We start from the raw sequence: 16544 nt of genomic DNA, 5'->3' as shown, positions 1-16544 counted from the left end.
AACATATTCTCAATTTTGAAATGTGTGACTTTAGAATTAATTTTTAAAATTTTAAATTAAAAAAAATATAAAAATATAAAAATAAAATTATATTCTCAGAGTTAAACCAAACAAAACATTAAAATATAAAGGTTGAAGATTGAGGTCTTATTTGGTTTATTTTTTTAAAAAATTTTTGAGAAAAATTCTTTACAAACAAATTTTTTTAAAAAAAATTTCAAAATTCTGTTTAGTTACTTAGACCATCTCCAACGCTGAACCAAACCCAGCATCAGATTTAAATTTTGATGAAAAACCCACTTTTTCACGCTCCAACGGTTGCACCAAAGTCATACCAAAATGAGAATTCAGCAAACAAGACATCAAACTGAGATCAAGACACAGATTTTACCAAATCACTGTTACTGACCGTTGAAAATGCTACACCGGTCGACCAACCGGTTGCCCGGCCGGTTGACCAACCGGTCAACCAGTAAAAGATTCAAACAGTTCAGAAAAAATAGTTCAAACCGTTAAAAAAAAAAAAAAAAAAATTTTTTTGCCTAACCGGTCAACCGGCCGGTTGACCGGCCGGTCGACCACCCCGGTTGTCCCGAAAAAAGTTCAGAAAGTTCAAAAAAAGTTCAGACAATTCGCAAAAAAAAAAAAAAAAAAAAAAAATTTTGGCCTAACCGGTCAACCGGCCGGTCAACCGGCCGGTCGACCACCCGGTTGTCCCGGGATAGATTTGGTGAAGGTGAACCGTTGGAGCCTGAAGTATCAAATTCAGGAAATGACCATTTTTGAACTCAGAATTGGTGAAATTTTTGATTCACGGTTGGAGATGCTCTTACTTTCTAAAATCACTCTCTTTCTCATACACATCAAATCAATTACTTTTTTAAAGCTCTCTCTCTCCAAAATATGTTTTCAAAATAATTTTCCAAAATCATTTCTAAAAAAATGCAAACCAAACAAATTTTCGTACTTTTTTATCTCAAAAACTACTCTACAAATACAAACCAATCACACCTGAATCTGTGTCCTTGTATAATTATTATGAAATATATTTTGTTACAAATATTGTACTTTGTAGAAACATGTACAAAAATAGGCCTTTCCAGAAATGCACATAAAAAAGGTTAATTGTAAATGTATTCACTTAAAATCTAAAAAACAAAAAGAAAAGGAAAACCAAAACAAACAATACAAAGGGTCCGTTTGGAAAGATGGTTTGTGGTTAAAATAGTCACAAAAGACAAAATAGGCTATTTTAGCCACAACAAATAAAACATCACATCTAACCTATAATCATTACACTCTTCTCTCACAAAAAAAAGTAAAAAAAACCAAAAAATCCTTCTCAAACCAAACTTTTTAGCTCAGGCTAAAATAGCCAAAAAATTCAAAAAGCTAAAAAGCCAACCCACTTCCCAAACCAACCCAAAATAAATTCAGAATGCAGAAAATGCAAACAAAATACAGTGACTAGGGCCAAACTTGCAGCTGATACGTACTGTGGGAGCCGAATTTCCTTGGATCAGTAGAGATGAGTGGACCAGTCCGGTCCAGAACATAACCTCTATTCGGCATTGACCCTAGTCAATTGAAGAGCCGAATAAAATAGCCGGCATTCCAACCAGTAGAACAAAGGCCGAGTAGAAGTGCATGTAAAGGATTAGGGTTGGGCCAGGCCCTAAAGCCCAAAGAGAATACTATAAATACAGGATCTTCAGTCAGAGAAAGGTATGTGAGAACTAGCAAATTTAACTTAAGATACAAGTAATCAAGAGAGTATACACTGACTTATCCGTCGGAGTGCTAATTCTGGCACCCCCGACTGGAGTGTTCATTCATTTTCAAGTGACTAGTTGAGGATTACGGGCGTCCTCCAGGATCGGAAGAGTATTTCCAAGCCACTTCCCCACAATTGGCGCCGTCTGTGGGAATACTCAAATACATCCATGGCGGGCATAACGGAAGACCCTCAGATAGTTACTGATGAAACCATGCAGGGAGACGACCTCACTCTAACAAACATGTTTGGACCGGAGACTATCTCCGCAAGACGCGCTTTGAACTTCGCCTCACCCTCGACTTCAGAGCATAAGACAATGTAAGGGATCATGGAACAAGCAAAGCAAAACGAACAGAGATTGGAGAACATGATCGCTGAGAACGAACGTCTCCGTCAGGACTTGGCCTTGGAAGTGGCGAAGTCCAAACAAGCTGTACGCGAAGATTCGGAACGACCTCTAAGAGCAGGTGGTTGACGACCTCGAGCCCGACAACAAGACACTGATAGCGACTCCGACTCATTATCCCTGGAGCCCAAAAAGAAGGGACGACCCGAAACTTCTAGTTCCTTTGAAGAGAGTCCACATATAAGGCATAAGCGACGAAGAAACAATTCAGATGAAGAAGACCAGCATGATCCCTTTGTGCGACGAATCGCAAGGGCGGTTCTGCCCAATAAGTTCAAAGCTCCGTCGTTCACTCTCTATGATGGAAAATCAGACCCCACCGATCACATCCGTCACTACAAGCAAGCCATGACATTGCATGTAGACGACGAGGCTCTCATGTGCAGAATATTTCCGAGCAGTTTAGGACCACTAGCTGTCAGGTGGTATTATAAACTGGAGCCGGCTGCAATCAAAAGCTTCCACCAACTCCCAAAATCCTTTAGGGCAAGATTTATCACTAATGAGGTCCAGCCAAAGCAAGCCCCCTCTGGGCAATGCAGATTCAACTAGGCGAAACCCTTCGTGTGTATTCGGCGCGGTATTGGGAGTGTTTTAATCTGGTAGACGACGCTTACAATGACTCCATGGCCATTACCGCCTTCAAGATGGGCTTACATCCCGATAGTGCCCTCCGAAGCTCTTTGACTAGACAGCCTCCCAAAACGGTTTGGTCATTAATGAAGAAAGTTGAAGAATACTGCAAAGTGGAAGATGACGCCTTGCGGGTTAAAGTCGGAAACGCGGCCAACAATATGGCTCCTTCTGAAATTGCTCAACCAATAAATTTTGTACCACCTCAGAGCCCTAAACTACGGCATCGGGCCAAACGAGACAAGAGAGGGGATTCTCGCCGATCGAGTGACCAATGCTCCAGCTGAGCAAATGAACAACTGCAAGTTGATCCAACAAGAAATATACGAAGTTAACAGAGCCGATCAGCGCGGTAATGTCCAAAGTCCAACACCTTCCATTCTTCAAATGGTCGTCCAAAATGGCGGGACCTCCCGACACGAGAAGACAGGATAGACGGTGTGAGTATCACAAGGACCATGGCCATGATACTGAGAGTTGTTATGCATTGAAAGATCACTTGGAGGAGTTGGTACAAGATGGTCGGCTACAACAGTACGTTCGAAAAGACAACTCAACCAAAGCAATAGCCTTAAGATAGGATTCCCCTCCACTCGTCGTTATTCCCATGATATACAACTTGCCAATGTCATCTGCCGTGCATACGATTCAATCGAATCCCAACCATGAAAATCAACTCACTTCGGCTAAATGGCCCCATGAAGCTGCGAGCATTACTTTCGATGATTCAGATTTGACCGGAGTGACACTTCCCCACATTGATCCCTTGGTAATTGAATTGCGCGTAAACCGATTCACAGTTGAGCGCGTACTCATCGATCCAGGGAGCACATCGGAAGTTATGTACTACAAGACATTCACCAAACTTGGCTTCTCCGAAGCAGATCTCTCTCCGGCCCCTTATCCACTATTCGGCTTCAACGCCAATCCAGAATACCCATTAGGGAAAATCACACTACCCGTTCGAGTAGGCTCCCGAACAGTGGATGTGGAATTCTTGGTCGTGAAGCTGCCATCGCCGTACAATCTCATCATGGGGTGAACTTGGTTGCATACTATGCAGGCCGTGCCAAGCACCTATCATCAGTTGCTATATTTCCCTACAGAACGCAGCATTGAGCAAATCCGTAGCTCATAGAAGTCAGCGCAAGCATGCTATCTCCTCGCTGGAAAGACGCCAAAAGAGTTGCAAGTGATTCTGTTGAGGTGCCGGATCGGGAGAGCCTTGACGATGTTGGGTGGCTCTCAAGTGAAAAGGCCACGGAAGGCCTAGATCGAGTTGAAATCGACGGAAGCCTAGACAAGTTCTTCATGGTCGGTGCCTCCCTGAATCAAGCTGACAGACAACAGCTAATTTCTTTCCTGCTCAGCAACCTTGATGTCTTTGCATGGACTCCATACGAGGTGCCAGGTATAGATTTGTCCATTTCCCAATGCCGTTTGAATGTTGACCCTAAATGCAAGCCGATCATTCAGAAAAGTCGGCGATCAGCTGCAGAGCACACTGCTGCCGTTATTGAGGAGGTTGATAGGTTGCTTGACGCTGGGGCAATCAGGGAAGTGACCTACCCTACATAGCTCTCTAATACAGTGGTTGTGAAGAAGAAAAATGGGACTTAGCGAGTGTGCGTCGATTTCACGGACCTAAACAAAGCCTGCCCCAAGGATTGTTTTCCCTTACCCAGAATTGACCAACTTCTAGATACGACGGCACGCCATCAGCGTATGAGCTTCCTCGATGCTTACAGAGGCTACCATCAAATCGCCATGCATCTGGAGAACCAAGACAAAACTGCATTCCTCACCCCAAGAGGAACCTACTACTACAAGGTTATACGTTTTGGGCTGAAGAATGCAGGGGCAACTTACCAAAGACTGGTCACTGCCATGTTCAAGGAGCAACTCGGCCACACTATGGAAGTGTACATTGACGATATGGTGGTCAAGTCCAAGGAAGAGCAGAATCATATAGTCGACCTGGAAAAGACATTCGGCATTCTACGTGAATATAGAATGAAGCTGAACGCTTCCAAATGTGCGTTTGGGATTGGCTCTGGCAAATTCTTAGGTTACATTGTCAACCACCGAGGAATCGAAGCCAACCCAAGGCAAATCACAGTAATCCTAGAACTTGGCTCCCCTCGATCGGTCGAGGAAGTTCAGAAGTTAATAGGGATGGCCGCCGCACTCAACAGGTTCATCAGTCGTTCCACGGACCGTTGCTGACAGTTATTTCATACACTACAGCAGGGCAAGGCTTTTCAACGGCCTCAAGACCTACCTCTAATCAGTTCTACTCTTGACAACGCCTTCGGCCGGTGATCCGCTCATTTTGTATCTGGCAGTTTCCAATCGGGCCGTCTGCGCCGTACTGATAAAGGAAGAATTGGGGGAGCAGCGGCCAGTGTATTATGTGAGCAAGGCAATGGTTGACACTGAAACACGCTACCTTCCGTTGGAAAAACTCATTCTGGCCCTTGTCATGGCAGTAAGAAAACTGATGCATTACTTCCAGGGACATAGTATCGGGGTGCTAACAGATTACCCCCTCCGATCAGTACTACGAAGTGCAGAAGCATCAGGACGAGTTTCAAAGTGGGCTCTTGAACTCGGTTAGTACGATATTCAGTTTCTACCTAGAACCTCAATCAAGGGACAGGTGCTTGCCGACTTTGTGGCTGAATTCACTGGGGGTCTTGCCGACTTTAAGTCTGATGAAATTCGACCTAAGCTGAACTGAAGAATTTATGTTGGGGACATTTGGCAGTTGTACTGTGATGGATCATCCAATCAACAGGGCAGTGGAGCCGGAGTAGTAATCATGGCTCCCGATGGCGCAATAATTGAGCAGGCCATCAAGCTCGACTTCGAAGCATCAAATAGCGAAGCTGAATACGAAGCCCTTCTAACCGGTTTGCGTAATGCACATCTTCTGGGTGCTCGGCGTTTGCTTGTATTTTGCGATTCAAAACTGGTGATCAATCAGCTAAAGAGGGAGTACGCGGCAATAAATGACTGTATGGCGGCTTACATGAAAACAGCTAACTCCTTGCTAGCAAAATTTGACCATCATGAATTCAATTAGATAACACGTGATCAGAACACACATGCAGATGCCCTGGCATGTCTAGCCTCTGCCATTAACTCAGAAATTAAACGGACCATCGAAGTAGGTTTCATCCCGGAGCTGAGCATTGGCCCTTCGGAGGAAGTCCAGGTCAATGTTATAGAATTTGGACCGAGTTGGATGGATCCCATTACTGCATTCCTGTCTTCCAAACAGCTCCCAGAGGACAAGAAAGAAGCGCACAAGCTACGAAACAAAGCCCTGCGATACTACTTGGATCCGCAAGGAAAGCTTTACAAAAAATCCTTTTCTGGTCCATACTTGGAATGCGTGCATCCGGACAAAGTCGAAGAGCTTCTAACTGAAATACATGAAGGCAGTTGTGGCGCCCATTTTGGCGGGCACTCTTTGGCTCATCGAGCCATGACACAGGGGTATTACTGGCCGACAATGAGAGCCGATGCCGAATGTTACGTGAAAAAGTGTGAACAGTGCTAGAAATTCTCTCATTTGACCCACCTGCCTACTGAAGAGTTAAGCTCCATAACCAGTCCTTGGCCGTTCGCCCAATGGGGACTTGACATCGTCGGACCACTGCCTTGTGCCCCAGGTAACAAGCGATTTTTTATTGTCGCGACAGATTATTTTACAAAATGGGTAGAAGCGGAGACACTAACGCACATCCGAGATACTGACGTGAAGCGTTTCATTTGGAGAAATATCATAACACGAGTCGGCATTCCAAGAGCACTCATTTCGGACAATAGCACCCAGTTTGATTGTGGCGTCTACCGAGAGCTGTGCAGCAAGTATGGTATCCGTCCTTACTTTTCCACGCCAACTTATCCTCAAAGCAATGGTCAAGCTGAAGCCTCTAACAAATCCATCTTAGACGACATCAAGAAAAGGCTGAAGAAAGCTAAAGGCAAATGGGTCGAAGAAATGCCGAGTGTGTTGTGGGCTCATCGAACTACACCGAGGCGATCTACTGGGGAAATGCCGTTTGCTCTATGCTTTGGAACCCAGGCAATCATACCCTTGGAGATCGGCCTCCCAACCTTGAAATCGAAAGTTTTTGATATGGGCCAAAACGACATGATGCTGGCCTTGGATTTGATTCTGATTAAAGAACGAAGAGACCGTGCCCTTGCATCTATGGCGCAGTATCAGCAGCAGCTTTCTAAGTCATATAATCAACGTGTTCAGCTGCGCCGCTACACACCAGGAGAGTTGGTTATGAAGAAAGTACTCCCAGTTGCCAAGAAACTGGCTAATAGAAAATTGGGTTCTAACTGGGACGACCCCTATCAGGTCGATTCGATCGTGGGAGTAGGGGCATATCGACTCAAAGACATGTCTGGAAAGAGTCTGTCACGACCTTGGAATTCAACGCACTTGCACAAATTCTATCATTAAACCCGACCTGTGGGGAATGATACTAGTTTTTAATGATTCACCATGTACACAGTCCACTTTTGTAATGCAAAGATTCCAGTTTACATACTGCGAAATCCAGTTGAAAAGTGTTCCTATAAAAGCCTCCGGATTCGGAGCGCCCTTCGTGGATATCACGATTGGCCAAATAAAGTCTCCGGATTCGGAGCCTCATCGGTGCATGACGCCTTTGGGCCAAAAAAGCCTCCGGATTCGGAGCGCCCTTCATGGATATCACGATTAGCCAAATAAAGTCTCCGAATTCAAAGCCTCATCGACGCATGACACCTTCGGGCCAAAAAAGCCTCCGGATTCGAAGCGCCCTTCGTGGATATCACGATTGGCCAAAAAAGTCTCCGGATTCGAAGCCTCATCGGCGCGTGACGCCTTCGAGCCAAAAAAGCCTCCGGATTCGGAGCGCCCTTCGTGGATATCACGATTGGCCAAATAAAGTCTTCGCATTCGGAGCCTCATCGGCGTATGACGCCTTTGGGCCGAAAAAGCTTCCGAATTTGGAGCGCCCTTCATGGATATCACGATTGGCCAAATAAAGTCCTCAGATTCGGAGCCTCATCGGGGCATGACGCCTTTGGGCCGAAAAAGCCTCCGGATTCAGAGCACCCTTCGTGGATATCACGATGGGCCATGTTTAAGTCTCCAAATTTGGAGCCAAGGCCATGCGTAACACGTGTATGCCGAATAAATATTTAATGTAGAATGCTCTGTTATGTCGAGCCGGCGAAAACTGTTTACACATTAAAGCATATAAACATTCGAAATGAAATGCTTAGTTAACTTGGGCCAATCAATGTTTATTCAATCATTTAAAATACATTTATTCAAACGTTTATACAATGAAACACAAAACATGCAAACACGTGTGTGCCGAATAAAAATTACAACAAAACACAAATATTTAAAATAAAACATTTTATTCAATCAGCCAATGATTACATAGTTTTGAACGCAATCTGCGTTTGAGCATTACATTGAGTATTTTTATGCGGTGTCTCCCTCATCCTCACTCTGCTTGACTTCAAAGGCGGAAAAGGGAAAATAATTACGTTGGTATAGTGGCAACGCCGAATCAACGCTCGCTGCTCGGAGAGCTTCCTCGGCTTGAAATGCCTTGATCCAACCGTGCTTAAATCCACGATTTTCACATCAGCAAACTTCCTCGGCAAGCTTTTTCCTAATTTTCTGTATCCCTACTTTCCGGCCTTCATGGAAGCCTTTTTCATAGGCCCTCCCCTTCGCGAACTCTATTGCGAACATGCTCGCCGTATCACGATCGGCAAGTGCAGTACTGATAAGTCGCTGGGTGACCCTTTCTTCCATGATTGGGTTAGCCTGTCCGGCTGGTTATGTCTGAGCGGCCTTAACCTTCCTTAGCTCGCGCTCAGCCGCTTCCGCGCGAGCTTCCAAGCTTCGAATGCGTTCATCCTTCTTCTCTATTTCTCGTCGGGCAGCACGAAGGCGCATGCCGATTTCGTAGGCGGTGTACAGCCCTTTCACCGCCCCATGAACTCCCTCTCGAAACACCTCGAAGTCAGGTCGACCAACCATCGACTGCTGGACTTTTGACAGAAAGATTTGTCGTGCAAACTCGACCGCCACATTCGGGTCCCGAATGATGGAATCTGCCTCTGTCATCGGTCTATTCCCAACAAAAACAGAAAAGCTCGATGGGTGTGGTGGCCCACTGGCCTCACTTCACAAACGAGGGGAGCTCCCCCGCTGGCACTTCTCCTTCCTGGGTGACCTACTTCGTCAATGTGGAGAGTGGCGCCTCTCGTGTTTTGCAGATGCCCTACCCCCTGTATGGGGAGGTTCGCCACTTTGATTCATTGTTGAATCCAGCTCTGCCAACGTCATGCCCTCTCCTTTACTATTAAAGAAAAGTCTGGTTGACATTCACGCTTTTCTGGCCACGAAGGACAAGCAGAATCGAGTCGTTTTATGAGACTCAGATGGAATTTCTCAACCCCTTTTTAATCACTCAGGAGTGCACCCCACTCCCGAGGCGACATCATCAATGCGCGCACTCTAGCAACCACCAATATTCAGCATTATTGATTCATTCCGATCTAGAATTGCTATTCAGCTTTCGGAGTTCATAAATTGACTGGGGCGCAAGGGCAGATTTATTAATCTGATCGACTAAATACCTAAGCCTAATGCCGACCAATTTGTGCCACAACCACTCCATGAACTAGTGCTATTCGGCTTTCGGAGTTCATACATTGGCTGGGGCAAGGACAGATTTATTAATCTGATCGGCTAAATACCTAAGCCTAATGCCGACCGATTTGTGCCACAGCCACTCCATGAACTAGTGCTATTCGGCTTTCGGAGTTCATACATTGGCTGGGACAAGGACAAATTTATTAACCTGATCGGCTAAATACCTAAGCCTAAAGCCGACCGATTTGTGCCGCAGCCACTCCATGAACTAGTTCTATTCGGCTTTTGGAGTTCATACATTGGCTGGGGCAAGGGTAGATTTATTAATCTGAATGGCTAAATACCTAAGCCTAATGCCGACCGATTTGTGCCACAGCCACTCCATGAACTAGTGCTATTCGATTTTCGGAGTTCATACATTGGCTGGGGCAAGGGCAGATTTATTAATCTGATCGGCTAAATACCTAAGCCCAAAGCTGACCGATTTGTGCCGCAGCCACTCCATGAACTAGTTCTATTCGGCTTTCGGAGTTCATAAATTGGCTGCGGCAAGGGCAGATTTATTAATCTGATCGGCTAAATACCTAAGCCCAATGCCGATCGTTTCATGCTGCAGCCACTCCGTGAACGAATAATATTCGGCAAAATTAAATTTATTAATCTGATCACATTTATTAACCCTTAGATACCTAATAGGCAAATTTACATAAACGTTTATCTACCGCGCGATAGACTGTAGTAGTTTTTACCCAAAATAAATAAAGCAAAACAGTAATCCTCATTGATAACAACAATTAAGTACAGGAAATAATGCAAGGCGAGGGAAATTTTCATTCATAAAGTGATTACAGATAGTCATCATTTTATACATGAAGATTGCCCCAAGTAAATATATGTTTACTAAGAAAACAAAACATGATTACAAAAAGATACATTGAAAATACCTAACAAAACTAAAGTGATCCCCAAATCAATCCTCGGGATCAAACTCAAGCGGCTCAACGTCCACTTGCTCGTATGGAATCAAAATGTCCAATGTCACTCTAGTGGCAGCAAGGGCTTTGAGCCAACCATGTTTGAATCCCCGATTCTCGAATTTGGGGACCTTTTCTACATAGTTTACAAGAGCGGCGCTCTTCCCAGCCTTGAATGTTTCGGAAGCCTCGGAGTCGGCTTTTTCTTTTGCCGCCTTCGACTCTGCCAATTTGGCCTCCAGCTTGGCAAGCGCCTCCTTGGCTAACTTAAGCGATTCTTCACTCGCGTTTGCCCTCTCCTCGACTTCCGATCTGAGCTGGTTAGCAGTCTGCGCCCTTTCCTTCTCAGCTTCGGCCCGCGCACTTTCCATTGTGGCTCTCATCGCCTCAAACTCGGCCCTGTTCCTCTGACCCTCGACTTCGGACTGCAAACGGCCAATCCTTTCAACGGCATCATGCTGGCGGCGGCCTAATTCGGCGATCCTTTCGGCCGTCTGCAAAACAAGTTGGGATCGTCACATACCAAGAAATACTATTTGCAAACAAAACCAAAACAAGGAGTTAGGATAAAGTCACATACCAGGCGGGCCGACTGGGCAGCTAACGCTATTGCTACCAAATCTGGCTCCGACCGAAAGGTTGCCTTGTCAGCCAGCAACGAGACCGAAGCAGCCAAGCTCAACACAACAGCGAGATCCTTCAAGGCTGACGTTTCGGAGGAGATCGGCGTGTTTTTTATCTTTGGTTGAACAACGAAAGGAACAACCACATCCGACTCCTCTAAGCGTGGCCGTTTATCAACAGGGTTCTCCTCAGAGTTGACCTCGTCCTCGGCGGCACGTTTCTCTTCCCGATCTTCTGAAATCGACCGATCGGCTGCCTTTTCCGTCTCGGCCACGTCAACGTGAGCCGTTTCTTCTACAATAATGGGTTTGGAAGATTCAGTCGGGATAGGTCCAGAACGGGTGGCCTCGACTTTTCGTCGGGCGGCCATGCGTTCGGCATTTCTCTTTCGCGCCATTTGCGTGAGATTTTTCTCAGCCATACCCTTAGAATAAGTGCCGGGAAGGTCTCCCAAATTTGTAAAAATATCTTCAAAGGCGTCCCCTCGGCCTGATGTAGACGGAGGATCAGACGAGTTTAGTTTGGCTTCCTCAAAGGCCGAGTTAATTACTTCGTCAACCTTTGCTGCCAACCGGTCCGGGTCCTCAGCGATCGGTTCATCCGCTTGTTTTTCTACGTGTTCAGAATCGGATGTTTCTAAACCAATCTGTCTCAAGTTTTTGAAGCTAGGAAAAATGAGGGTTGTAAGATGGTTGTCTCCTCGCGGGATCGGAATGTTGTCTGCTGCCGAGAATGTCGTGTAAGTCGGCTCGTACCGCAGGAGAATGTGGGCCACCCTCCCTTGTTTTTGAAGGTTTGGACGGCCGACGAACTGTAGCGCGGTTTTGATTTCTACAAGCACAACGTCGTCGTCTGAAACTAACACTCTCTTCAAGTCGCTGCCTATATAAACAAAACGATTAGATGTATATAGTGTCGAGTACAAATATGGAAATAACAGAAACAAAAGTGATCTAATCGGCCACCTGGTTCGCCTTTTCGCCTTGGCACAGGGTCTAGGCGATCTTTACCTTCGTTGAATTCCCAATTGCCGCGGACAACAACCATCACGTCATTGGCGCGCTTGCCAGAGCTAGCAAGCATGGTCACTAAGTGATGATCAGTATCCTTGGCTCTAAGAAAGTAGCATCCTAGCCGGCCAGTAGACTTGGCTAGGACATAACAGTGCCGAATGGCCGGTATACCTAAATTAATCCTAAGACGCCGATTTAGCTCTACAATTCCCATTATGATGCGAAAGAAATTCACGTTGGACTGGGAAGGGATTAGACCCCAGTATCGAAGAAAGGCCCTCAAAAATGGGTGAAGGGGAAAGCAGACTCCGCCCTCAGCAATTGATAGGAGAGGAAAGACAATTGTGCTCTCATCATCCCTCTCCATATCAGTGGTGCTGTCTGCCAAAAGTGACAGATGGACGTCATCGGGGATGGAAAAATGGTGTCGAAAACCAGAGATTCGATCTGCTGAAAGGAGCTCCTTCAGATGTTTTGCCATTTTGGCTAGCCCAAGGATTATAGAAAACTAAAACAAAACAAGGAAGCGAGACCAAAAATGAGGGAGAAGAAAACTTACAGGAGACAAAGGGAAAAACGAGAAACAAGGAGTTACAGAGGCTGCGAAGTGGAGGAGTTGCACTAGAAGGCGAGCCAGATATCTTTGAATATTCAGAACATACATTTGAAGAGACAATTTCAAATCACATTAAATGGAGGCAGTGTACAAAGGGGCAGGAAATCGTTACAATGACCAAAAAACGTGTATGCATTCTGACACATATTGGGAAGAGGATTAACTGCCGAACTTTTGAATTCCCAGGCTAGACGCCAAACACAGCGACTAACTGATGCTAGTGGGGTGTTTGGGGGGCAATTGTGGGAGCCGAATTTCCTTGGATCAATAGAGACAAGTGGACTAGTCTGGTCCAAAACATAACTTTATTCGGCATTGACCCTAGTCAATTGAAGAGCCGAATAAAATAGCCGGCATTCCAACCAATAGAACAAAGGCCGAGTAGAAGTGCATGTAAAAGATCAGGGTTGGGCTAGGCCCTAAGGCCCAAAGAGAATACTATAAATACAAGATCTTCAGTCAGAGAAAGGTATGCGAGAACTAGCAAATTTAACTTAAGATACAAGTAATCAAGAGAATATACACTGACTTATCCGTTGGAGTGCTAATTCCGGCACCCCCGACCGGAGTGTTCATTCTTTTTCAGGTGACAAGCTAAGGATCACGGGCGTCCTCCAAGATCAGAAGACTATTTCCAAACCACTTCCCCACACGTACATTCCTGTAGAGTTTCACTCTAAAAGCACATACTAGTTAAGTGAGAACCAAAATGCCCTTATGAGGGGATAGTGTTACCCTGTCCTAGTTTCGTCAGGAATTAGGGTTGACTACTTCAAGCAAAGTGGTTTCACACAATCCTGCATTCGGGTAAGCAACCTGTCCTAGTTTGGAACAGTTTCTATGGCTTTCGATATGCAACTAGGCTGATTGGTCAAAAAGGGTACCTTAGCAAGACTACCTAATATACCTCTCACACCTAACACTGAGAAGTGAAAGGTCGATCAAACGGTACAGCGGTAGTCCAAATCCAAGGGCTGTGTTCCCATCGTGGCAGAGCCCGCGACCGATCAGCCTTTTGGCAAGCTTTCAGGCAAGCCTTCGGCAAACTGTCCAGGAATAGGAGATAGCAAATACATTGACTTAAACGCACCAATGCAAATGTAATGCAAAGAAACATATAAGTGTAGATAAAATGTCATATCATGAGTTGGAGTCAAGTTCTCTAATTCCCCAGCAGAGTCGCCAGAAACTGTAGCTCGACTTTTTCGTGCCCCCTTTCGGGAGTTCGGAAATAAGCTCTACAGTTCAGACTCCCGTGGTTTTGAATCTAATCTCACAAGTGCAATTGAAATTGAATAAACACCAAAGAGTCCAAATCCGGCAAATCTTTCAGAAAATCGATTTTGAATCAAAAATGCCAAAATTGGACTGCTTTGCCAGATACAGAGTCGCCACCTAAATATTTTTTTGTTTTGGGGAAATTTAGGAAACCCATGACTCGTGCCAAAGGCCACGTGTCCGTCATCACCAAGATTGCCTCGGCTCGAGAAATTAGGTACGAGGGTAGAAGGTCATGAATACATTTGAGCACCCTCGCTCGCCCAATCAAAGATCGGCATCTATTAACTATGATATGATTTTTATCAACATTATATGCTCTTGCTCCGGTTTATTAGGCTAGCATTTACTATGTGATGCGCGCACACAAGATATAGACTAGTTTGCCCGAATTGGAACAATTCAATTTCATATTTGTTTTTCGAAAAGGGTTTGATTTTTCCACTTAACAAAGTGGGCTTAAAGTTTATGAATTTGCCACTTGACAAATTGGACTTAAATATACATTCATTGAATCATTCCAATTCAAGCAACAAGCCTTCATCCATACGCACTCAAACAGTTATAGCAAGTAAGCACTTAACCTCAGGGCAAGCATGATAGTCATGACAATCACTCACACTCATGCAAGTATGTTAAAGCACTAAAAACTCACCTAGTGCTCCAAGTTAAGATATAACAAAAGAGTTAAAAAAATGCACGTTCCTAATTCATGCAAAATGTCTAATGTAACGCATACAATATGCAATTACTAGGCTCGGTTACTAATATGACATATGAATTGATTTGATAACATGCGGTCTAAGCACGTATTCAAGGAAGTATTGAAACTAACAATGCAGTTAGAATGATGCGCCGAGCCTCGGTGCATGCAATACGAGATGAATGGATGCAAGCATGTGATATGCTAATTGAAACGTGATGTCCCTAATCTAACCATCAAAAGCAGATAAATAAAAGAGAGAAAGATGTGGGATTGGAAGACATACACATTATTACAAAATTTATGCCCTCGCGGAGGAGGGTCCGAATGAACTAACTAGCTAACTAATTAAGCTAAGCTAATTATTACAAACCAAATGAATAAATAATTAACTACTTCTAAGCTAATTAAATATTACAACAATTAAATAATTAACTATGCTAAGTTAACTATACAACACAAACTAATTTAATTAATCAATCTAAACTAATTAAATTAGTACAAAACAAACTAATTAGCTACAACTAATTAATTAATTACAAAGTCACTAATTAAACTAGTTAACTAAATGACAAATGACTAATTTAAACTAATTAACTAGTCCGGGAAGCGAGGAAGGCCCATGCATGCTCAGTTTTCTCTCGAAGAACATCCACTGTCTGCCTCTCAAAGCCTCTGTTGCACAACCTTTGCATTGATTTTCCACCTTTGGACCAACTTTGTTCTGTCTCAGAAGGACACTGCTGAATTTTCACTAGTGGCCGACAGGGGGCCGGTTGGCTACTGCGGATGGTTAGTCGGCCACTGATGGCTTATTCCTCATTGCTGTAACAGAGGACAAACAGAGCAAAGAGAGGGTATTCTCACAGGTTGTTTGTACTATGTATCTCTCCTTATCATCAAAATATCTCAAATGAGTGATACACTTAGCTCTTAAACCATCAATCAAGCAATTTCATTGTATGATGGCCAAAGAACCAAGATGTACAAGTTCAATAAATGCACAAACAAGACTCAAAACCTTCACCCTATCATGCATGATCAAGGGCAATGGTGACCTAGGAAACTTAGCACATTTCATCACTTTGAGTATGAAATGCCCCAATTTTCCTTGTGTTCAATTAACGTCCGATTGAACACATCAAAACACAATCAAATTCTTATCTTACACAATTTTAGTTTCAACTTTTATTTACTCATTTTAGATTAGCAACCATTCATTAACCAATTAAGTTCATTGGTGATTAAGTCCTCTAAAAGGGAAGGAAGTGTTAAACAAGGGGTAGTTTAAGGCAAGAGAGAGGTATCATGCTGTTGTTAATGAACCCCTAAAAGAGGATTAAAATATTAAGCATTCACCTTAATCTCAAACTTAAACTATCCTATGATTGAAACAACCCTCAAAGAAAATGAAAAAGTCAAGAAATGAGGGAGGTTGCAGAGATTAATAGTGCTGAAATTAAGTGAGAAAAACACTAAAACATGTAATCAGCTCAAACAAGTGGTGTCCAAAACCTTAAAACACCAAGCTTATGAGGACACTTACACTACAAGCATGCAAAACAAGACTCAAATGCACTAAAAAGCCAAAAACAGAGGCAAAACAGTCTTAAACAGAGCCTAAAACATGCTGAAATTAAGCTACAAATGGCTAGAAAAATAAGCTAACACATAGAACTAACTAGGCTAGCAAACAAGGCATAAGGAGGGGAGGCTAACCCCTCCAAATTTAGACTTCAAAACATGATTTTCACCACCGAAAATACTCTGAAATTCAGTGTTTAAAGGCCTAAAAAAAGATGGTTTGAAAGTGGGAAACAAAGGTGGAAAGGCCT

This window comes from Camellia sinensis, chromosome 10 (assembly GCF_055761805.1).
Source record: "Camellia sinensis isolate YWXY chromosome 10, ASM5576180v1, whole genome shotgun sequence".
NCBI lineage: Eukaryota > Viridiplantae > Streptophyta > Magnoliopsida > Ericales > Theaceae > Camellia > Camellia sinensis.
This window is presented reverse-complemented; position numbering follows the sequence as displayed.